Raw genomic sequence first — 25,771 nt, forward strand, 5'->3', positions numbered from 1 at the left:
ACGTTACCTGATACTCTTAAATATGCTTATCTTGATGAGAAAAAGATACATCTTGTTATTATTAATGCTAACCTTTCAGAGCATGAGGAAGAGAGATTATTGAAAACTCTGAAGAAGCACCGTGCTGCTATTGGGTATACTCTTGATGATCTTAAGGGCATTAGTCCCACTCTATGTCAACATAAAATTAATTTGGAAGAAGATGCTAAACCAGTTCGTGATCATCAACGCCGACTGAATCCTAAAATGAAAGAAGTGGTAAGAAAGGAAATATAAAGCTCCTTGAGGTAGGTATAATTTATCCCGTTGCCGATAGTCAGTGGGTAAGTCCTATCCATTGTGTCCCTAAGAAGGGAGGTATTACTGTTGTTCCTAATGATAAAGATGAATTGATTCCTCAAAGAATTATTACATGTTATAGGATGGTAATTGATTTCAGCAAATTAAATAAGGCTACTAAAAGGATCATTACCCCTTACCTTTTATCGATCAAATGCTAGAAAGATTATCCAAACATACACATTTTTTCTTTCTAGATGGTTATTATGGTTTCTCTCAAATACCTGTGTCAGCCAAAGATCAATCAAAGACTACTTTTACATGCCCTTTTGGTACTTTTGCTTATAGACGTATGCCTTTTGGTATATGTAATGCACCTGCTACCTTTCAAAGATGCATGATGGCTATATTCTCTGACTTTTGTGAGAAGATTTGTGAGGTTTTCATGGACGATTTCTCCGTCTATGGATCTTCTTTTGATGATTGCTTGAGCAACCTTGATCAAGTTTTGCAGAGATGTGAAGAAACTAATCTTGTCTTGAATTGGGAAAAGTGCCACTTTATGGTTAATGAAGGTATTGTCTTGGGGCACAAAGTTTCTGAAAGAGGTTTTGAGGTCGATAAAGCCAAGGTTGATGCTATTGAGAAGATGCCGTGTCCCAAGGACATCAATGGTATAAGAAGTTTCCTTGGTCATGCCGGATTTTATAGGAGGTTCATTAAGGACTTCTCAAAAAATTCTCGGCCTTTGACTAATTTATTACAAAAATATATACCATTTGTCTTTGATGATGATTGTGTAGAAGCATTTGAAATACTTAAGAGAGCATTAATCTCTGCACCTATTGTTCAGCCACCTGATCGGAATTTACCCTTTGAAATTATGTGTGATGCTAGTGATTATGATGTAGGTGTTGTTCTAGGGCAAAGAGTTGATAAGAAATTAAATGTTATTCAATATGCTAGTAAAACCCTAGACAATTCTCAAAGAAATTATGCTACCACTGAAAAAGAATGCTTAGCAGTTGTATTTGCTTGTGATAAGTTCAGACCTTATATTGTTGATTCTAAAGTAACTATTCACACTGATCATGCTGCTATTAAATATCTCATGGAAAAGAAAGATGCTAAACCTAGACTTATTAGATGGGTTCTCTTGCTACAAGAATTTGACTTACATATTGTTGATAGGAAGGGAGCTGAGAACCCAGTTGCAAACAACTTGTCTAGGTTAGAAAATGTGCTTGATGACCCACTACCTATTGATGATAGCTTTCCCGATGAGCAAATAAATGTCATAAATACTTCTCATACTGCTCCATGGTATGCTGATTATGCTAATTATATTGTTGCTAAGTTTATACCACCTAGTTTCACATACCAGCAAAAGAAAAAGTTCTTCTATGATTTGAGGCATTAATTTTGGGATGACCCACACCTTTATAAAGAAGGAGTAGATGATGTTATTAGACGTTGTGTACCTGAGCATGAACAGGAACATATCCTACGCAAGTGTCACTCCGAAGCTTATGGAGGACACCATGCTGGAGATAGAACTGCACATAAGGTATTGCAATCTGGTTTTTATTGGCCTACACTCTTCAAGGGTGCCCGCAAGTTTGTCTTATGTTGTGATGAATGTCAAAGAATTGGTAATATTAGTAGACGTCAAGAAATGCCTATGAACTATTCACTCGTTATTGAACCATTTGTTGTTTGGGGCTTTGATTATATGGGACCTTTCCCTTCCTCTAATGATTATACACATATTTTAGTTGTTGTTGATTACGTTACTAAGTGGGTAGAAACTATTCCAACTAGTAGTGCTGATCATAAAACTTCTATTAAAATGCTTAAAGAAGTTATTTTTCCAAGATTTGGAGTCCCTAGATATTTAATGACTGATGGTGGTTCACATTTTATTCATGGTGCTTTCCGTAAAATGCTTGCTAAATATGATGTTAACCATAGAATTGCATCTCCTTATCGCCCTCAGTCTAGTGGTCAAGTAGAATTGAGTAATAGAGAGCTCAAATTAATTTTGCAAAAGACTGTTAATAGATCTAGAAGAAATTGGTCCAAGAAACTTGATGATGCATTATGGGCCTATAGAACTGCATATAAAAATCCTATGGGTATGTCTCCGTATAAAATGGTTTATGGAAAAGCATGTCACTTACCTCTCAAACTAGAACACAAGGCATATTGGGCCATTAAAGAACTCAATTATGATTTTAAATTTTCCATTTAGAAGAGGCTATTTGATATTAGCTCACTTGATGAATGGAGAACCCAAGCCTATGAAAATGCCAAGTTGTTTAAAGAAAAAGCTAAAATATGGCATGACAAAAGAATACAAAAGCTTGAGTTTAATCTAGGTGATTATGTATTGCTATACAACTCACGTTTAAGATTTTTGTAGGAAAACTTCTCTCTAAATGGAAAGGTCCTTACATTATCGAGGAGGTCTATCGTTCCGGTGCCATAAAAATCAACCACTTCGAAGGCACAAATCCGAAGGTAGTGAACGGTCAAAGAATCAAACATTATATCTCAGGTAATCCCATAAATGTTGAAACCAATGTTATTGAAACCGTGACCCCGGAGGAATACATAAGGGACACTTTCCGGAATGTTTCAGACTCCGAAAAGGAATATGTATGTGGTACAGTAAGTAAACCGACTCCAAAATAGTTTTTAAGGCAATATTTCTCTGTTTTGGAATATTTAGACAAATAGAAAAATAAGTAGCAGTCCGGGAAGGACACGAGGGTGGAGGGCGCGCCCTACCCTACTGGGCGCGCCCCCTACCTCGTGGGCACCTTGTGTGCTCTCTGGACTCCGTTTTTGTACACGACACTTATTTTGGTCGGTAAAAATTCATTATATAATCTCCCGGGGGTTTTGACTCCAGTATCACACAAAAATCTCTTGTTCCTGTTTCGAGCTATTTTCTGCCAGGGTTGTCGAAGCTAAGCATCATGTCGTCTCCCTCCTCCTCCAACAATGAGGGCAACGATGCTTGGCTAATGAAGATAGAGCTGAAGAGAGAAGAACCCATGGAGATCAACAAGGACGAAGGGATCAAGAAGGCCACAGAGGACCAAGCTTCGGCAATAGAAGACATCCTTCAACTTGATCACAATATTCTTACCCCAACTGAGATCGAAGCTTTCAAGATGATTGAGTTAGCTCGTATACAAAATAAGTATCTCACACGTGAAAATAATTTGTTGAAGGAGCATATCATCGCACTCAAAGGCATTATCCGCAAGTTAGAAGATCTCCTACGCTCGATGTGCGACTATCCATCATCAACAACTCCACCTTCTTCACCAACAAAGAAGACATAATCACATGGGTATGGGCACTCCCCTTGGCAACTGCCAAGCTTGGGGGAGTGCCCCGGTATCGTATCACCATCACTTTTACCTTTACCATTTTTATTCGTTTGATCCTTTTGGTAATATCTTGATCTAGTAGAATAAAATTCTTAGTATGATCTACTCGTGAGTTTTGCTTTATAATTCCTCTATGTAATCGAGTCCGTGAGCTATATAATAAAGATTAGTGTTGAGTCAAGGGCTTGATTATTTTGCCATGATCTTAAGTGAATAAAAGAAAAGAGAAAGAAATAAAAAAGAAACAAAGAGATCATGTGAGTCTTATGGAGAGTAATGAGCTCACATAGAAAAAGTATGATGAATAAAAGTTGTTGAGGGTTGACAAACATAGTTTTGGTCATCGTTGCAATTAATAGGAAGTAATAAAGAAAGAGAGGTCTTCACATATAGATATACTATCTTGGACATCTTTTATGATTGTGAGCACTCATTAAAATATGACACGCTAAAAGAGTTGACGTTGGACAAGGAAGACAACGTAATGGGTTATGTTTTCTTACATCTGAAATAAATAATATTGTCATGGATCATCCAACATGGTTGAGCTTGCATTTCCCCCTCGTGCTAGCCAAATTCATCGCACCAAGTAGAGATACTACTTGTGCTTCCAAATACCCTTAAACCAGTTTTGCCATCGGAGTCCACCATACCTACCTATGGATTGAATAAGATCCCCCAAGTAAGTTGTCATCGGTGCAAAGCAATAAGAATTGCTCTCTAAATATGTGTGACTTATTAGTGTGGGAGAAAATAAACTTTATACGATCGTGTGATATGGAAGAAATAAAAGCGACAGATTGCATAATAAAGGTTCATATCACAAGTGGCAATATAAAGTGGCGTTCTTTCGCATTAAGATTTTCTGCATCCAACCATAAAAGCGCATGACAACCTCTGTTTCCCTCTGCGAAGGGCTTATCTTTTACGTTTATCTCCTACATTGCATAAGAGTCATGGTGATCTTCACCCTTCCTTTTACATTTTATCCTTTGGCAAGCACTGTATGTTGGAAAGATCCTGGTATATATGGCTAATTGGATGTGAGTTTTCATGAACTATTACCGTTGACATTACCCTTGAGGTATTACGTTGGGAGGCAAAACTATAAGCCCTATCTTTCTCTGTGTTCGATTAAAACTCCATACCCATAAGTATCGCGTGAGTGTCAGCAATTGTGAAAGACTATATGATAGTTGAGTATGTGGACTTGCTGAAAAGCTCTTATACATTGACTCTTTCCTATGTTATGATAAATTGCAATTGCTCCAATGACTGAGATTATAGTTTGTTAGTTTTCAATGAAGTTTACGATTCATACTTGAAATTGTGATTGAATTATTACTCTAGCATAAGAAATCATATGGCAAGAATTATATAAGTTGCTATTCTAAGAATGATCATGATGCCCTCATGTCCGTATTTTATTTTTATCGACACCTCTATCTCTAAACATGTGGACATATTTTTCGATTTCAGCTTTTCGCTTGAGGACAAGCGAGGTCTAAGCTTGGGGGAGTTGATACGTCCATTTTGCATCATGCTTTTATATCGATATTTATTGCATTATGGGCTGTTATTACACATTATGTCACAGTACTTATGCCTATTCTCTCTTATTTTACAAGGTTTACATAAAGAGGGAGAATGCCGGCAGCTGGGATTCTGGGCTGGAAAAGGAGCAAATATTAGAGACCTATTCTGCCCAGCTCCAAAAGTCCTGAAACTTCACGGAAGATGTTTTTAGAATATATAAAAAATACCCAGCGGAAGAAATTCACCAGGGGGCCACACCCTGCCCACGAGGGTGGGGGGCGCGCCCTACCCCCCTGGGCGCGCCCCCTACCGAAGTCTTTCGATGGAAAAAAAATAGCAAGCCATCTTCTCGGACGAAACTCCGCCGCCACGAGGCGGAACCTTGGCGGAACCAATCTAGGGCTCTGGCGGAGCTATTCTGTCGGGGAAACTTCCCTCCCGGAGGGGGAAATCATTGCCATCGTCATCACCAATGCTCCCCTCATCAGGAGAGGGCAATCTCCATCAACATCTTCATCAGCACCATCTGCTCTCAAAACCCTAGTTCATCTCTTGTATCCAATTCTTGTCTCCTAGTCCGGGATTGGTGCTAGTAGGTTGCTAGTAGTGTTAATTACTCCTTGTAGTTGATGCTAGTTGGTTTAATTGGTGGAAGATCATATGTTCAGATCCTATATGCATATTAATACCCCTCTGATTATGAACATGTCTATGCTTTGTGAGTAGTTACTTTTGTTCCTGAGGACATGGGAGAAGTCTTGCTATTAGTAGTCATATGAATTTGGTAGTCGTTCGATATTGAGGAGATGTATGTTGTCTCTCCTCTAGTGGTGTTATGTGAACGTCGACTACATGACACTTCACCATTGTTTGGGCCTAGAGGAAGGCATTGGGGAGTAATAAGTAGATGATGGGTTGCTAGAGTGACAGAAGTTTAAACCCTAGTTTATGTGTTGCTTCGTAAGGGGCTGATTTGGATCCATATGTTTCATCCTATGGTTAGGTTTACCTTAATTCTTTTGTTGTAGTTGCGGATGCTTGCAATAGTGGTTAATCATAAGTGGGATGCTTGTCTAAGTAAGGGCAGTACCCAAGCACTGGTCCACCCACATACCAAACTATCAAAGTACCGAACGCGAATCATATGAGCGTGATGAAAACTAGCTTGACGATATTCCCATGTGTCCTCGGGAGCGCTTTTCTCTATATAAGAGTTTGTCCAAGCTTGTACTTTGCTACAAAAAGGATTGGGCCACCTTGCTGCACTTTATTTACTTTTGTTACTTGTTGCTCGTTACAAATTACCCTATCACAAAACTATCTGTTACCACTTATTTCAGTACTTGCAGAGAATACCTTGCTGGAAACCGCTTATCATTTCCTTCTGCTCCTCGTTGGGTTCGACACTCTTACTTATCGAAAGGACTACGATAGATCCCCTATACTTGTGGGTCATCATTGATACGTCTTCATCGTATCTACTTTTCCAAACACTTTTGCCCTTGTTTTCGACTCTAACTTGCATGATTTGAATGGAACTAACCCGGACTAACGCTGTTTTCAGCAGAATTGCTATGGTGTTATTTATGTGCAGAAACAAAAGTTCTCGGAATGACCTGAAACTTCACGGAACATCTATTCGGAAATAATAAAAAATCCTTGCAAAAGATGAAGACCAGGGGGCCCACCACCTGTCCACGAGGGTGGGGGGTGCGCCTGCCCCCCTAGGGCGCCCCCCTACCTTGTGGGCCCCCTGGAGCTCCTCCGACCTCGACTCCAACTCTATATATTCGCTTTCGGGGAGAAAAAAATCAGAGAGAAGAATTCATCGTGTTTTACGATACGGAGCCACCGCCAAGCCCTAAAACTCTCGGGAGGCTGATCTGGAGTCCGTTCGGGGCTCCGGAGAGGGGAATCCGTCGCCATCGTCATCATCAACCATCCTCCATCACCAATTTCATGATGCTCACCGCCGTGCGTGAGTAATTCCATCGTAGGCTTGCTGGACGGTGATGGGTTGGATGAGATCTATCATGTAATCGAGTTAGTTTTGTTAGGGTTTGATCCCTAGTATCCACCATGTTCTGAGATTGATGTTGCTATGACTTTGCTATGCTTAATGCTTGTCACTAGGGCCCAAGTGCCATGATTTCAGATCTGAACCTATTATGTTTTCATCAATATATGAGAGTTCTTGATCCTATCTTGCAAGTCTATAGTCACCTATTATGTGTTATGATCCGTTAACCCTGAAGTGACAATAATCGGGATACATACCGGTGATGACCATAGTTTGAGGAGTTCATGTATTCACTATGTGCTAATGCTTTGTTCCGGTACTCTATTAAAAGGAGGCCTTAATATCCCTTAGTTTCCATTAGGACCCCGCTGCCACGGGAGGGTAGGACAAAAGATGTCATGCAAGTTCTTTTCCATAAGCACGTATGACTATATTCGGAATACATGCCTACATTACATTGATGAATTGTAGCTAGTTCTATGTCACCCTATGTTATGATTATTACATGATGAATCGCATCCGGCATAATTCTCCATCACCGATCCATTGCCTACGAGCTTTCCATATATTGTTCTTCGCTTATTTACTTTTCCGTTGCTATTGCTATTATCACTACAAAATACCAAAAACATTACTTTTGCTACCATTACCACTACTATCATATTACTTTGCTACTAAATACTTTGCTGCAGATATTAAGTTTCTAAGTGTGGTTGAATTGACAACTCAGCTGCTAATACTTGAGAATATTCTTTGGCTCCGCTTGTGTCGAATCAATAAATTTGGGTTGAATACTCTACCCTCGAAAACTGTTGCGATCCCCTATACTTGTGGGTTATCACACGTGGCCATAAACTATTTTAACACATGTTTTTTGTAGGAAACTACTCTAACATATGTTGTTTATATTAGGTCATTGATATCATTTTATAAGATAGAGATAGATAATTCAAAGATTTTTTTAAAACCTTGGGAGTGTTCTGTTCTTATAATTGTTGACACATATTTTTCTCTAGTGTTTCAAAATTTCCTGTTCATATCACATATGTTAATGTTCCGCTCATATTCTCATTAAGGTAGTCGAATTTGATCTGTTCGGTGTGTAACCTGATCAACACTAAATTATTATACAATATTTCGTCCCTCTCCAACCCCCGAAGCAACGCCAGCGTCGCATCCTCCCTTCGCCTACCACTGCACAATGCTCGGGCACGGGTGGATGGGCTCTGCCGCGACTATCGTGTTACCCATCTCCACGCCTTGGGTTTGACAACAACGGCGACGACAATGAGTATGACCTGTGCGTGATCAATCAAGATGAGAGAGCAAAAGAGAGATGTGAAGAATGTTCGAAGGGAAGCACGTGCGATTCCCACAAATAAGATCCACTTCATTCTTTTGTTGTTAAGGTGTAGTGTGTGAGTGCACTCCAAACACTAATGCTAATTAAAAGGTTGTATCTAGATATTTAACTTGACCATCCACATCATGTCCTCTTGATTAACTTGCTTGACCATTGGAAATACTCCCTCCGTAAAATTTTATAGGACCTTTTGGGTCACTATAAAAGGCCCTATAAAAGTTTACAGAGGGAGTATTAAACAAACCTCAAGCCATAGTTCCTATCACTTTACGGCTCACTCGGTTTACCAAACTTCCAAATCAAAGGAAAAAGAAACATGAAGGATTTATAAGTCCTATCTATTTCAATCCTTAGGATTTTTTCAAAGAGGTATCACCCAATGCTAAGAATTCTTAGGAATTTTTCATGAAGAAGGATGCATCCGGGATATTTTTTTTCTCCCCGTTGCGAAGCATGGACATATTCGCTACTGCGTATAAACAACGGGAAAGAAAAAGGAAAAAAAGGATGACAATTTGAAGGAAAGTGAGGCATACACAAACGCGTGGGCCGGTCGTGTCGTGCCGGTCCAAAGGCCTGGACATGGGGATGGGCCTAGCACAACAAGACCCACTTTGGCTTTGTGGCCGTTTCAGTCTAAAAAATTAAGAAAAAAATACAAAAAGACAAAACATTAAGAAAACATACATGGAAATCTAAAAATTAAGAAAATCTAAGAAGGATAGAAAAACGTTTAGTTACAAGCTGGGCTGTGCTAGACCGCAATTAAAAGGGCCGTGCCGTGCCTGGCGTTAAGGCCTGACGAGGAGCTCCTATATGCCGCCCGTGTGGGCATTTCCTATTTGGCGCCACAGGCGCTAGTTAACGTGCATTCTGTTAACTGGCGCCTATGGCGTCCATAAATGGGCCGGCCCATCTAGGCGCCGGATGACGATTTTTTTGAAAATTCTGTGAACTTTTTTGAATATTGATGAACTTTCTAAAAATTTCAAAAGATTTTTTTCAGATTGACGAACTTTTTTGAATATTGATGATTTTTTTCGAAATTTAATGAACATTTGTCTTGAAAATGGATGAACTTTTTTTTATTTATGAACTTTTTTCAGTTCCATGAACTTTTTCTAAAAATACATGAACTTCTTTTCAATTTCAATGAACTTTTTTCAAATTTAATGAACTTTTGCTAAATTGGATGAACTTTTTGTCAATCTGAATGAACTTTTTTCGAATTGATAAACTTTTTTCAAAATTGATGAACCTTTTTAAAAGATATGAGCGTATTTTTTCAAATGAATGAACCTTTTTTCTTTAAATCTGTAAACCTTTGTTGATTTCATATTTTTATTTTCGTCACATTTTTTTTGAAAAACTGGGGGCAGCACCCTAGTGGGCCAGCCCATGCTAGCAGCGCTGCAGCACTGCAGGCGCCGGATCGTTAACGGGCGCCTGCAGCGCTGTATAGGAGCTCCCCGTGTGCGTCCAATCATCTCGCTCTAAGCGAAAAAACGAAAAAAAGAAAAAGTGAGGCTAACCAGCCGAGCTAGCTACCTCGAACATTTTGCATGTTGCGCCAATCTTAAAGTAGAACATACAGGGGAAAATCCTTAAAGAAAAACTTTCAACATTTTAATAATATATGTTGAAGAAATTTTAAAATATAGTTAACGTTTTTGTAAAAAAATACTGAGCAAATTTAAAATACTAAAATGGACATTTTATGGGTATATGTTAAACAATTTTTTAATATATGATGAACAAAATTTAAATGCACAATGAAAAATTTCATAATATACAATGAACATTTTTGTAATACACAATGAACATTTTCTAATATACATTGAACAAATTAATAATATACAATGAACATTTTTGTAATACATAATGAACATTTTCTAATATACGTTGAACAATTTAATAACATACAATGAATATTTTTGTAATACACACCGAACAATTTTACAGTGCAAGGTGAACTATGTCATAATATATGATTAGCATTTTCTTAATACATTGAAGATTTTTGTAACACACGGTGAACTTTTTATACAAATACTACACAATAATGAGAAGAAAGAACAGAAACAGAAAATAAAAAAGGAAAGTTAAAAGAAAGAAAATGAAAGGACAAAAAGGAATCAAAACAGAAAAATAAAAAACCGGAACAAAACAACTGAAAACGGGCCAAAACAGTGAAAAAACTGGAAGCAAAAAACTATAGAAGAAAAACGAAAAAAAAACCCGCAAGAAAGAAGGAAAACAGCGAACCAAAATTAGTACGTGGGCCGGCCCAAGTGGTGACTTGCTTCAGCGAAGGCTCCTCCTTTTGACGCCTGCGGGCATCAAATAGGATTTGCCGGCCTGACGTTCAGGATCGGCCTTGTTCTTGTACGGTGAACCTTCCTCCAGCCGCGCCCCGTCCCGTTCGCCGCCCCGCCATGACTGCAAGCCTGCAACCATGTGACGGGAGGTGGGAAGACGACGACGCCATTACGCGCCGCCCTCGACCGGAAAGAGGGCCGGGGACGGCAACCCCCGTGGGCCCTGCCGGCCGCGGCGTCGCCATTGCGCGCGCAGGGCGCTTCGCGGGGCATCGGGCTCGAGTTCGTGAGTGCCACAACCCTAACCCAACCCCAGCTCGTCTCCTACTTCTTCTTCCTCCTCCTACCCCCCTTCCCTCCACTCCGAATTTCCGATTCGCTGGTCTCATCCCCCGCCTCTTGATTTCTACCTGCAGATGAGGCAGCTGCTGCGGAGGAGCGACCCCGACTCCACCGTGGAGCTAAGGATGACGATCTCTCCCGCCCCTTTCCCAGAAATTTGGCAATGTGATGCAGTGAAACCGGTGGTGGAGCCTTCTGTTGTTTCATGGCAGGCTGATGCGGCCGCAATTGGCAAGACCCACGGATCTCTCGACCTATCGATCAATGCCACCGTCATACTTTCGGTACACAACCAGGTTTTCTTCACATAGGACCACTGCGAGTCTGCATTCAGTTGATCTGAGGGCTAATTATGGCTTATCTGAGACAGGTTGTTCCTATCTCATGTTGCAGAGACCTCATTGAGCAAAGTTCAGAAGCTCTCCCTGCTACTGGCATATGAAGCGAATGCTGTCGGTCCTATTCTAGAATCAAGGTAGCAATTACACATCGGAAAGGTGTGACAACACCCGGGTGTCCCGGCATCCGGTTATCCGGCTCGTCCGCCGAATTCAAGATTCGTGCTACCTACTTTACAGGTGCAGATGCTTTGGTAATTAGGCAGGCTTTATTTAGGGAGACAAACTGTGATGGGAGGAGAGATAGGTCTGGAAGGAATAGGCCTGGCACACAAACGGGAGAAGAGATAGGTGTGACAGGACTATGCATGGCAGGAGTCTTGCGGTCTACGGGCTGCATGCGCCCAGCGGCATGACATGAGATTCCCTTGCGCCCACCCGCATCACTCTCTTAGCTGCCGGCGCGGCAGAGCTGTGAGTTCACCGGTGCATGTAGCGGAGTAGTTATTTTCTAGCGGACACGCCGCCGGCGAGGGAGTTGTCTAGTGTGAGAATGGGCAACGTGCAACCTGGCATAGCTCCTCCCAAAAGAAACCTGCTAGGAGGCCAGGCGGGCCATCGTTGAAAGGATAGGACAAGGGCGGTGCAGCTATGGAGCTGGCAGGGGGCAAGATGGGCCATGGCTCCCCTATGCTCAGAACTTTTCTCACACTACTCGTGTGAGAAAAATAACTACTCCGCAAAATCCATCTCAATCTCCGATGATCCCTAACAGGCCAACACAGCGACGCTCAGAATATTGCATGATTTAGACGATGATTCCTGTAGTAGTTATACAGAATTGTCAATGAAAAAAATAGCGCGCTACAGAAAATAGCGTGGCCCCTGAAAATATGCTATTAGCGTGCTATAGCGCACTATAGCGTGCTATTAGCGAGGCATTGTACATTGATTTATTTAGCGAGCCAAATCTCTGTATGCTATAGCATGCTATTAGCGGCGCTATAGCGCGCTATTTTTTTCAATGGAATTGACACATTAAGGAATTAACAGATCCCCCCGCAAAAAAGGAAAAGGAATTGACAGATCATTTGCCGGATCCCCATCTTGACTTTTTGCTCCAAAAATGTTAGAACTGAATTAGATAGATTATGTATAGTACGCACAGCATCATTTGTGTACAAGTTAGAGCTGTACTACTCAATTTTTTACTGCTAAATATATTTTGTTGGCTGCTAAGTTTTTAGAACTGAGTTAGATAGATCCTATACAAGTTAAAGTTTTCTTAAACTTTTGGTCACTTGTTTCATTTGCATATGATTTCTATAGTCATGGTTAAGAGAAAGACAATGGTTTCTTTTTCAAGAAAAGAGAACAAGTTGTTGATGTGATTCCAGTGACCAAGGAAAATATCAGGTGATACCCGTCTTTACATGCTACCATGATACCAACTTACAATATTCAAATTTAAACATGTTCAAAATTTCTGAAAAAATCATGGATGTTCAAAGTACATATGTTCACAATCGCTAAAAATTGAGATAAAAAAAATCTGAGATTCTTGATGAAATTCATAAGAACCGGGTTGATTTCAGTATGTGAATGACACTCACTCGTCTCCTGACGACTAGCTGAGAGATGTTGATTATGCTCGTTACTGAATATGCTAACATACCACCCCATGATCCTCAGTACGAAGCAGTCGCATCATGGCCTTGCATTCAGGGGCGGAGCCAAGTAGGGGGGGGGGGGGGGGGGGGGGCGAGTTCAACGACGGAACTACGGTTCCAACATAAGGGCCTAGCTAAGTTCGTAATTTTTTTGGAAATAAAAATAATTTTGCTTTTATATAATAATTTGCCACTTCGACGCTATATAAAATGCTAAAAATAACTATCATAATACTATAAAAAGTTATCACCTAGGCGTAGTAGAACGTGGTTTATTTGTATTAGTTTAAATATAACTCTACGATGTCAATCAATAAAATGAAAAAGAAAAGTAGTTTCATCGGAAGAGAACTTAGCTGCTAAACCTTATTTTCATGTGGATTAGGATTATCATGCAATGCCAAAGCAAAGTCGTCTTCCATCGGCCGGGGCGCAGGAAGAAGCGGTGCAGCGCTAAAAGAATTTGTTTTGAGCAAAGGTGCAGCGCTAACTGCTTGAGTTAATCACAAGGCAGAGTCTAACTACGCTAGGGCCTACGAGACTTAGTAGAGGCCGGTAGGCATCTCATGGGCCTATTCTTTTTTCTGCTTTTATACTTGAGACAAGGAGGGCCCAGTACGTTGCTTCTCATGGATCTTTCCTTCTCTCCTGATTGCTTGAGATTAGGGGGGGCCTAGTACGTGCAAGTAGATACGATTGATACGTTTACCGCTAACTAATAGGTAGTTTCCTCGATCGTTAGGGGGGGCCAGGCCCCTGCTCGCCCCCCCCTTGGCTCCGCCACTGCTTGCATTCTGTTTTGCATTCAGTATGTGAATTTTTCTTGTCCGGCTTACCCTGCAATCAGATTTCTTTTTAGATGTTGACAGACCAAATGTCATCACTCATAAGCATTTCGTGCATCAGCTAAACGGACATAAATTTGCAATTGACATGACAATGCAAATGGGCTGGCACAAGTAGTAAATGACACAACAATAAACACACATATACGGTAACTTAATTCAGTGGGCTCTAGAACTAACCTGACACTGACATACGATTTCGTGCATTAGCTGGTACCGTCCTTCCCCCATCTCGATTTTCCATGTCGAATACCAAACAATTTTCCCAAGCAAACAAATTATATTGCTCGTACGCTTCTTGGCAATAGTCAAACGACATGCCTACCACAACAGCGAAAGTGTCTGGTGCGTGCTTGTCTTCAGAGAACTAGCTCGAGCCATCCTACACGACATATACGATTGGCATAGTGCAGGTGTGGGTGTTGGTGGTTTAGACCGTTTTGTGAGAGGTCACGTTTGATTGTTCTTGTAGGTGTGTGTTGGTGCTCCGGCGATTGATGTTCGCATCGATCGTACGAATTTTGTAAATTGTTTTCTTCTTTCTATAAAGTTATGATACGCTATTGGCGTACTCTCGAAAAAAAAAGTATATACTAGCTGGCGCTCAAAGTGAAGAATCTGGGAAGAAGAATAGGAATTAAATTTTTTCTTCAGTGACATCCTAGTAACAGAGTCTAAATTGATTTAATTAAGGAAAAGTAAAGTCCTAGTATGAAAGATGTCACATTTCGCCACCTGTGAGGAGCTAGATTCTTTACACAGTGGTACTCCGGAAGCTACTTCATGTCTTTGAAAGATTTGATAACTTTTGCTTGGGTGAGGTCCGAGATGAATAATTTTAGCATATACTGCAATTATTGTCTGGAAAATAAAATCACTACTGTAATTTGACATACTATGAAGCAATGGAAGAAGACGTATGTTCACGTCAATGTAGTGTGAAGGCTGAAGCTTTGGTGAGATGTCAAAACCTGAAAGATGTCGACAGAACTGCTACCACATGGAAAACCTCAAAGGATCAATCTACCATATCCCTGTGCGTGTACGGTGTGTCGTCATCTTGGTCGGCTTGCTCCAATGGGCTAGAACCCGCACATGAAAAACCACAAAGAATCAATCTACTGTCGTTGAACCAGCACGGTGCCGAAATCGAGTATCCAACACCATCTTGAACGCCAAATACATGGATCCATCTGATCATCACCATGGCCATTATAAGATACTCCCTCTGTTCATTTTTATAAGACCTTGAAGACATTTCAGACAATGTACAAAACAGTTCATTTTAAGTTGTCTGAAATGACTTACAAAAGTGAATGGAGGGAGTAGTATATGTTGAACTCCACGGACCTGAGCACTTGACCACCGTTTAGATCAGCGTACTGGATAGATGAGCTTGGCTTAGGAATTGGTGTGATATCGGTTCACTGCAAGATTTAGAGAAAAGAAGAATAATAGAAACGGAACGACCAAAGGAGCTGAAGTTGTTATAGGAGAAAGAGGGACGGAAGAAGAGGGAGCGCCGAAGTAGCATGTGAAGAAAATATGCCCTAGAGGCAATAATAAAGTTATTATTTATTTCCTTATATCATGATAAATATTTATTATTCATGCTAGAATTGTATTAACCGGAAACATAATACATGTGTGAATACATAGACAAACTTAGTGTCACTAGTATGCCTCTACTTGACTAGCTCGTTAATCAAAGATGGTTATGTTTCCTAACCATGAACAAGGTGTTGTTATTTGATTAACGAGGTCACATCATTAGTTGAATGATCTGATTGACATGACCCATTTCATTAACTTAGCACCCGATCGTTTAGTATGTTGCTATTGCTTTCTTCATGACTTATACATGTTCCTATGACTATGAGATTATGCAACTCCCGTTTACCGGAGGAACACTTTGTGTGCTACCAAACGTCACAACGTAACTGGGTGATTATAAAGGAGCTCTACAGGTGTCTCCAAAGGTAGATGTTGGGTTGGCGTATTTCGAGATTAGGATTTGTCACTCTGATTGTCGGAGAGGTATCTCTGGGCCCTCTCGGTAATGCACATCACATAAGCCTTGCAAGCATTGCAGCCAATGAGTTAGTTGCGAGATGATGTATTACGGAACGAGTAAAGAGACTTGCCGTTAACGAGATTGAACTAGGTATTGGATACCGATGATCGAATCTCGGGCAAGTAACATACCGATGACAAAGGGAACAACGTATGTTGTTATGCGGTCTGACCGATAAAGATCTTCGTAGAATATGTAGGAGCCAATATGGGCATCCAGGTCCCGCTATTGGTTATTGACCGGAGATGTGTCTCAGTCATGTCTGCATTATTGTCGAACCGTAGGGTCCGCACGCTTAACGTTACGATGACAGTTATTATGAGTTTATGTATTTTGATGTACCGAAGTTAGTTCGGAGTCCCGGATGTGATCACGGACATGACGAGGAGTCTCTAAATGGTCGAGACATAAAGATTGATATATTGGAAGCCTATGTTTGGATATCGGAAGTGTTCCGGGTGAAATCGGTATTTTACAGGAGTACCGGGAGGTTACCGGAACCCCCCGGGAGCTGTATGGGCCTTAATGGGCTTTAGTGGAAAGGAGAAGGGGTAGCCCAAGACGGGCCGCGCGCCTCCCCCCTCCCCTAGTCCTATTAGGACAAGGAGAGGTGGCCGGCCCCCCTCTCTCTCTTTCCCCCTCAGCAAATCCTACTCCAACTAGGATTGGGGGAAGGAATCCTACTCCCAGAGGGAGTAGGACTCCCTTGGCGCGCCCTCCTTGGCCGGCCGGCCCCCTCCCCTTGGCTCCTTTATATACGGAGGCAGGGGACACCCCTAGACACACAAGTTGATCATTGAGATCGTTCCTTAGCCATGTGCGGTGCCCCCTGCCACCATATTCCACCTCAATTATATTGTAGCAGTGCTTAGGCGAAGCCCTGCGACAGTAGAACATCAAGATCGTCACCACGCCGTCGTGCTGACGGAACTCCTCCCCGACGCTTTGCTGGATCGAAGCCCGGGGATCGTCATCGAGCTGTACGTGTGCTAAGAACTCGGAGGTGCCGGAGTAACGGTGCTTGGATCGGTCGGATCGGGAAGACGTACGACTACTTCCTCTACGTTGCGTCAACGCTTCCGCAGTCGGTCTGCGTAGGTACGTAGACAACACTCTCCCCTCTCGTTGCTATGCATCACCATGATCTTGCGTGTGCGTAGGGAAATTTTTGAAATTACTGCGTTCCCCAACAGTGGCATCCGAGCCTAGGTTTTATGGTTTGCTGTTATATGCACGAGTAGAACACAAGTGAGTTGTGGGCGATATAAGTCATACTGCCTACCAGCATGTCATACTTTGGTTCGGCGGTATTGTTGGACGAGACGACCCGGACCGACATTACGCGTACGCTTACGCGAGACCGGTTCTCCTGACGTGCTTTGCACATAGGTGGCTTGCGGGCGACTGTCTCTCCAACTTTAGTTGAACCGAGTATGGCTACGACCGGTCCTTGCGAAGGTTAAAACGGAGTCTATTTGACAAATTATCATTGTGGTTTTGATGCGTAGGTGAGATTGGTTCTTGCTTAAGCCCGTAGCAGCCACGTAAAACTTGCAACAACAAAGTAGATGACGTCTAACTTGTTTTTGCATGGCATGTTGTGATGTGATATGGTCAAGGCATGATGATGAATTTTATTGTATGAGATGATCATGTTTTGTAACCGAGTTATTGGCAACTGGCAGGAGCCATATGGTTGTCGCTTTATTGTATGCAATGCAATCGCGATGTAATGCTTTACTTTATCACTAAGCGGTAGCGATAGTCGTGAAAGCATAAGATTGGCGAGACGACAACGATGCTACGATGGAGATCAAGGTGTCGCGCCGGTGACGATGGTGATCATGACGGTGCTCAGGAGATGGAGATCACAAGCACAAGATGATGATGGCCATATCATATCACTTATATTGATTGCATGTGATGTTTATCTTTTTATGCATCTTATCAAGATCATCTCTCACTAAATTATCAAGTGTTCTCCCTGAGTATGCACCGTTGCCAAAGTTCGTCGTGCCCAGACACCACGTGATGATCGGGTGTGATAAGATCTACGTCCATCTACAACGGGTGCAAGCCAGTTTTGCACACGCAGAATACTCAGGTTAAACTTGACGAGCCTAGCATATGCAGATATGGCCTCGGAACACAGAGACCGAAAGGTCGAGCGTGAATCATATAGTAGATATGATCAACATAACGATGTTCACCATTGAAAACTACTCCATCTCACGTGATGATCGGTTATGGTTTAGTAGATTTGGATCACGCGATCACTTAGAGGATTAGAGGGATGTCTATCTAAGTGGGAGTTCTTAAGTAATTTGATTAATTGAACTTAAACTTATCATGAACTTAGTACCTGATAGTATCTTGCTTGTTTATGTTGATCATAGATAGATGGCTCGTGTTGTTGTTCCGTTGAATTTAATTGCGTTCCTTGAGAAAGCAAAGTTGAAAGACGATGGTAGCAATTACACGGACTGGGTCCGTAACTTGAGGATTATCCTCATTGCTGCTCAGAAGAATTACGTCCTGGAAGCACCGCTGGGTGCCAGGCCTGCTGCTGGAGCAACACCAGATGTTATGAACGTCTGGCAAGCAAAGCTGATGACTACTCGATAGTTCAGTGTGCCATGCTTTACGGCTTAGAATCGGGACTTCAACGACGTTTTGAACGTCATGAAGCATATGAGATGTTTCAGGAGTTAAAGTTAATATTTCAAGCAAATGCTCGGATTGAGAGATATGAAGTCTCCAATAAGTTCTATAGCTGCAAGATGGAGGAGAACAGTTCTGTCAGTGAGCATATACTCAAAATGTCTGGGTATAATAATTACTTGATTCAGATGGGAGTTAATCTTCCAGATGATTGCGTCATTGACAGAATTCTCCAATCACAGCCACCAAGCTACAAGAGCTTCGTGATGAACTATAATATGCAAGGGATGAACAAGACTATTCCCGAGCTCTTCGCAATGCTGAAAACTGCGGAGGTAGAAATCAAGAAGGAGTATCAAGTGTTGATGGTTAACAAGACCACTAGTTTCAAGAAAAAGGGCAAAGGGAAGAAGAAGGGGAACGTAAAGAAGAACGGCAAGCTAGTTGCTGCTCAGGAGAAGAAACCCAAGTCTGGACCTAAGCCTGAAACTGAGTGCTTCTACTGCAAGCAGACTGGTCACTGGAAGCGGAACTACCCTAAGTATTTGGCGGATAAGAAGGATGGCAAGGTGAACAAAGGTATATGTGATATACATGTTATTGATGTGTACCTTACTAGAGCTCGCAGTAGCACCTGGGTATTTGATACTGGTTCTGTTGCTAATATTTGCAACTCGAAACAGGGACTACGGATTAAGCGAACACTAGCGAAGGACGAGGTGACGATGCGCGTGGGAAACGGTTCCAAAGTCGATGTGATCGCGGTCGGCACGCTACCTCTACATCTACCTACGGGATTAATATTATACCTAAATAATTCTTATTTGGTGCCAGCGTTGAGCATGAACATTATATCTGGATCTTGTTTGATGCAAGACGGTTATTCATTTAAATCAGAGAATAATGGTTGTTCTATTTATATGAGTAATATCTTTTATGGTCATGCACCTTTGAGGAGTGGTCTATTTTTGATGAATCTCGATAGTAGTAACACACATATTCATAATGTTGAAGCCAAAAGATGCAGAGTTGATAATGACAGTGCAACTTATTTGTGGCACTGCCGTTTAGGTCATATCGGTATAAAGCGCATGAAGAAACTCCATACTGATGGACTTTTGGAACCAATTGATTATGAATCACTTGGTACTTGCGAACCGTGCCTCTTGGGCAAGATGACTAAAACACCGTTCTCTGGTACTATGGAGAGAGCAACAGATTTGTTGGAAATCATACATACAGATGTATGTGGTCCAATGATATTGAGGCTCGTGGCGGATATCGTTATTTTCTCACCTTCACAGATGACTTAAGCAGATATGGGTATATCTACTTAATGAAACATAAGTCTGAAACATTTGAAAAGTTCAAAGAATTTCAGAGTGAAGTTGAAAATCATCGTAACAAGAAAATAAAGTTTCTACGATCTGATCGTGGAGGAGAATATTTGAGTTACGAGTTTGGTGTACATTTGAAAAATTGTGGAATAGTTTCGCAACTCACGCCACCCGGAACACCACAGCGCAATGGTGTTTCCGAACGTCGTAATCGTACTTTACTAGATATGGTGCGATCTATGATGTCTCTTACTGATTTACCGCTATCGTTTTGGGGTTATACTTTAGAGACGGCCGCATTCACGTTAAATAGGGCACCATCAAAATCCGTTGAGACAACGCCTTATGAACTATGGTTTGGCAAGAAACCAAAGTTGTCGTTTCTTAAAGTTTGGGGCTGCGATGCTTATGTGAAAAAGCTTCAACCTGATAAGCTCGAACCCAAATTGGAGAAATGTGTCTTCATAGGATACCCAAAGGAGACTGTTGGGTACACCTTCTATCACAGAACCGAAGGCAAGACATTCGTTGCTAAGAATGGATCCTTTCTAGAGAAGGAGTTTCTCTCAAAAGAAGTGAGTGGGAGGAAAGTAGAACTTGACAAGGTAATTGTACCTGCTCCCTTATTGGAAAGTAGTACATCACAGAAAACTGTTTCTGCGACACCTATACCAATTAGTGAGGAAGCTAATGATGATGATCATGAAACTTCAGGACAAGATACTACTGAACCTTGTAGATCAACCAGAGCGAGATCCGCACCAGAGTGGTACGGTAATCCTGTTCTGGAAATCATGCTACTAGATCATGATGAACCTACGAACTATGAAGAAGTGATGGTGAGCCCAGATTCCGCAAAGTGGCTTGAAGCCATGAAATCTGAGATGGGATCCATGTATGAGAACAAAGTATGGACTTTGGTTGACTTGCCCGCTGATCGGCAAGCAATTGAGAATAAATGGATCTTCAAGAAGAAGATTGACACTGACGGTAATATTACTGTCTACAAAGCTCGACTTGTCGCAAAAGGTTTTCGGCAAGTTCAAGGGATTGACTACGATGAGACTTTCTCACCCGTAGCGATGCTTAAGTCTGTCCGAATCATGTTAGCAATTACCGCATTTTATGATTATGAAATTTGGCAGATGGATGTCAAAACTGCATTCCTGAATGGATTTCTGGAAGAAGAGTTGTATATGATGCAACCAGAAGGTTTTGTCGATCCAAAGGGAGCTAACAAAGTGTGCAAGCTCCAGCGATCCATTTATGGACTGGTGCAAGCCTCTCGGAGTTGGAATAAACGCTTTGATAGTGTGATCAAAGCATTTGGTTTTATACAGACTTTTGGAGAAGCCTGTATTTACAAGAAAGTGAGTGGGAGCTCTGTAGCATTTCTGATATTATATGTGGATGACATATTACTAATTGGAAATGATATAGAATTTCTGGATAGCATAAAGGGATACTTGAATAAAAGTTTTTCAATGAAAGACCTCGGTGAAGCTGCTTACATATTAGGCATTAAGATCTATAGAGATAGATCAAGACGCTTAATTGGACTTTCACAAAGCACATACCTTGACAAAGTTTTGAAGAAGTTCAAAATGGATCAAGCAAAGAAAGGGTTCTTGCCTGTGTTACAAGGTGTGAAGTTGAGTAAGACTCAATGCCCGACCACTGCAGAAGATAGAGAGAAAATGAAAGATGTTCCCTATGCTTCAGCCATAGGCTCTATCATGTATGCAATGCTGTGTACCAGACCTGATGTGTGCCTTGCTATAAGTTTAGCAGGGAGGTACCAAAGTAATCCAGGAGTGGATCACTGGACAGCGGTCAAGAACATCCTGAAATACCTGAAAAGGACTAAGGATATGTTTCTCGTATATGGAGGTGACAAAGAGCTCATCGTAAAAGGTTACGTTGATGCGAGCTTTGACACTGATCCAGACGATTCTAAATCGCAAACCGGATACGTGTTTACATTAAACGGTGGAGCTGTCAGTTGGTGCAGTTCTAAACAAAGCGTCGTAGCGGGATCTACATGTGAAGCGGAGTACATAGCTGCTTCGGAAGCAGCGAACGAAGGAGTCTGGATGAAGGAGTTCATATCCGATCTAGGTGTCATACCTAGTGCATCGGGTCCAATGAAAATCTTTTGTGACAATACTGGTGCAATTGCTTTGGCAAAGGAATCCAGATTTCACAAGAGGACCAAGCGCATCAAGAGACGCTTCAATTCCATCCGGGTCTAGTCCAGGTGGGAGACATAGAGATTTGCAAGATACATACGGATCTGAATGTTGCAGACCCGTTGACTAAGCCTCTTCCACGAGCAAAACATGATCAGCACCAAGGCTCCATGGGTGTTAGAATCATTACTGTGTAATCTAGATTATTGACTCTAGTGCAAGTGGGAGACTGAAGGAAATATGCCCTAGAGGCAATAATAAAGTTATTATTTATTTCCTTATATCATGATAAATGTTTATTATTCATGCTAGAATTGTATTAACCGGAAACATAATACATGTGTGAATACATAGACAAACTTAGTGTCACTAGTATGCCTCTACTTGACTAGCTCATTAATCAAAGATGGTTATGTTTCCTAACCATGAACAAGGTGTTGTTATTTGATTAACGAGGTCACATCATTAGTTGAATGATCTGATTGACATGACCCATTTCATTAGCTTAGCACCCGATCGTTTAGTATGTTGCTATTGCTTTCTTCATGACTTATACATGTTCCTATGACTATGAGATTATGCAACTTCCGTTTACCGGAGGAACACTTTGTGTGCTACCAAACGTCACAACTTAACTGGGTGATTATAAAGGAGCTCTACAGGTGTCTCCAAAGGTAGATGTTGGGTTGGCGTATTTCAAGATTAGGATTTGTCACTCCGATTGTCGGAGAGGTATCTCTGGGCCCTCTCGGTAATGCACATCACATAAGCCTTGCAAGCATTGCAGCCAATGATTTAGTTGCGAGATGTTGTATTACGGAACGAGTAAAGAGACTTGCCGGTAACGAGATTGAACTAGGTATTGGATACCGACGATCGAATCTCAGGCAAGTAACATACCGATGACAAAGGGAACAACGTATGTTGTTATGCGGTCTGACCGATAAAGATCTTCGTAGAATATGTAGGAGCCAATATGGGCATCCAGTTCCCGCTATTGGTTATTGACCGGAGATGTGTCTCAGTCATGTCTGCATTATTCTCGAACCGTAGGGTCCGTACGCTTAACGTTACGATGACAGTTATTATGAGTTTATGCATTTTGATGTACCGAAGTTAGTTCGGAGTCCCGGATGTGATCACGGACATGACGAGGAGTCTCGAAATGGTCAAGACATAAAGATTGATATATTGGAAGCCTATGTTTGGATATCAGAAGTGTTCCGGGTGAAATCGGTATTTTACCGGAGTACCGGGAGGTTACCGGAACCCCCCGGGAGCTGTATGGGCCTTAATGGGCTTTAGTGGAAAGGAGAAGGGGTAGCCCAAGACGGGCCGCGCGCCTCCCCCCTCCCCTAGTCCTATTAGGACAAGGAGAGGTGGCCGGCCCCCCTCTCTCTCTTTCCCCCTCAGCAAATCCTACTCCAACTAGGATTGGGGGAAGGAATCCTACTCCCAGAGGGAGTAGGACTCCCTTGGCGCGCCCTCCTTGGCCGGCCGGCCCCCTCCCCTTGGCTCCTTTATAAACGGAGGCAGAGGACACTCCTAGACACACAAGTTGATCATTGAGATCGTTCCTTAGCCGTGTGCAGTGCCCCCTGCCACCATATTCCACCTCGATTATATTGTAGCAGTGCTTAGGCGAAGCCCTGCGACAGTAGAACATCAAGATCGTCACCACGCCGTCGTGCTGACGGAACTCCTCCCCGACGCTTTGCTGGATCGGAGCCCGGGGATCGTCATCGAGCTGTACGTGTGCTAAGAACTCGGAGGTGCCGGAGTAACGGTGCTTGGATCGGTTGGATCGGGAAGACGTACGACTACTTCCTCTATGTTGCGTCAACGCTTCCGCAGTCGGTCTGCGTAGGTACGTAGACAACACTCTCCCCTCTCGTTGCTATGCATCACCATGATCTTGCGTGTGCGTAGGGAAATTTTTGAAATTACTGCGTTCCCCAACAGCATGGTCCATGCGTGCACGGGGTGTACTTAGTTTAACTAGACCAACGCTGAAGTAGCATGGTCCATGCGTGCATGTAGTAATACTAGGTGTTCCTAGGGGACAGGTAGGGCACAGGGTAGGCAGGCGCCTCCGTCAGGACGTAGTCGCTTCAAAAGACTAGCAGAGGCACACAGCTCATAGCATGCGTGCGATGTATCGTACCACTCCTTCACCTTGCGTAAAGCAACTCCAACCCGCTACCCATTTTGGACAAAAAATGATCGTTGTCTAACGCATAGACGCATTTTCATTTTTGTGTCCGCTCAAACCCAATTTCTTCTTAAATTTAGGACACATTTGAATCCGAGGTGGATATAAAGTGAACGCTTTTTGTGTCCCCTCGTCCGTGTATGTCCGAGCATGGCCCGCCTGTCACCCGCCCATCTCTCTATATTCTGTATTTTATTCGCTGGTCGCTGCCGCTGCACTGCCGAACCTCGCCGCTACCGCAGGTCACTATCGCCGCACCGCCGTAGCTCTCCGGTGCCTGGCCGCCTCGCCGCTCGCGGCGCTCGCATGCCCGGTCGTGCCCGTCCTCTACCGGCGCGAGCGGGCTTCCCATGCTCTTGCGCGCACCGTCGTAGCTCTCACGCGCTCCTGGCCCAGCCCTCGCTTCGCAGCGCTCAACATGGTCTCGCATCGTCCCGCTCTGCGCCATGCCGCGTCCCGCCCCTGCCAAACTACGCTCTGCTGCACCACTGCGCCCACGCCGCCCAGCTCTCCCTGTCGTCTGCCGAGCATGGGACAATTTATGGAAGGACTCTCACCAGTTGTTTGATGGAACGCTGGGGTGGATATGTCAAAAAATGTGTGTGGTCCCCGTTGGGCGCACTGGTCGCCCAATTAAAAAAGTGAACGCAGACGGGCGATCCAAACTAACAAAAAGCAAATAAAATTCACGTCTGTTTGGATCGGCCGGTTGGAGTTGCTCTAAGGGTAGACAAGTCATGGTTTCCTGACCCTCATTCCGATTCAGCAGTACTATTACTACTGCCCAATCACCCAAGGAGAGTTGAAAATTCCAATGTCCATGATAATTTTATCACAGATACATTTTCAGATTTTTTTTGTAATCTTACAAATAGCATCGAAAATCACCAAGAACATCCTTTTCAATACTGTACCGATAACAGCATCACCATCATTACGACCCAATATGATCTTGTACCAAGAACAACTTTCTTTTTAGTACAATATCAAGGACAACTTCTTTTTTTATATTGTACCAAGAACAACTCCTTTCTTAAATTTCTAGTATTGTACAAAGAACAGTTTTGGGCGTGGAATTGGTTGCAGGATCACTGCAAGATTTAAAAAAAAGAAGCACAATAAAAACGAACGATGAAGGGCAACAATGTCTGATTGCGGCTGGGGCGATTTTGCATCTTGTCATGGT

At 42.4% G+C, this 25,771-nt stretch overlaps 1 pseudogene; it reads left to right on the forward strand.

The window, feature by feature from the left end:
* The window catches only part of LOC123101209 (uncharacterized), a 141,533-nt pseudogene that overhangs the window by 75,212 nt on the left and 40,550 nt on the right, over nucleotides 1-25,771 (forward strand).

The sequence above is a fragment of the Triticum aestivum genome, chromosome 5A (assembly GCF_018294505.1).
Source record: "Triticum aestivum cultivar Chinese Spring chromosome 5A, IWGSC CS RefSeq v2.1, whole genome shotgun sequence".
Taxonomy (NCBI): Eukaryota; Viridiplantae; Streptophyta; class Magnoliopsida; order Poales; family Poaceae; genus Triticum; species Triticum aestivum.